Genomic DNA, 301 nt, shown 5'->3' with positions numbered 1-301 from the left:
TGCAGGCAAGGGACTAGGCATTTGGGCCTGGAGGAAAGGGGTCCGCGTTGGAGCTGAAATCTGTGGCTGCTGGTTTACAGCATGCCCCAAGCCAGGGAGTTCCGTCAGGCTTACTGCCTTTAACACACCGACCTCTGTGTTTGACAACATCCAAAATAACGCACGTCAGAGGCTCTCTGGCTTAGTAATCCAAGTAAGGGCGCTTGTTTCCAGCCTCCTTCCTCTCAGCATTTACAGCACAGCAAGTGCTGCTGCTGAAGACAATAGAGCAAACAACAAGCTATGAATTTGGCCAGAATAA

This window comes from Myotis davidii, unplaced genomic scaffold (genome assembly GCF_000327345.1).
Source record: "Myotis davidii unplaced genomic scaffold, ASM32734v1 scaffold46, whole genome shotgun sequence".
NCBI classification, from domain to species: Eukaryota; Metazoa; Chordata; class Mammalia; order Chiroptera; family Vespertilionidae; genus Myotis; species Myotis davidii.
Note: the sequence above shows the minus strand (reverse complement) of the source record.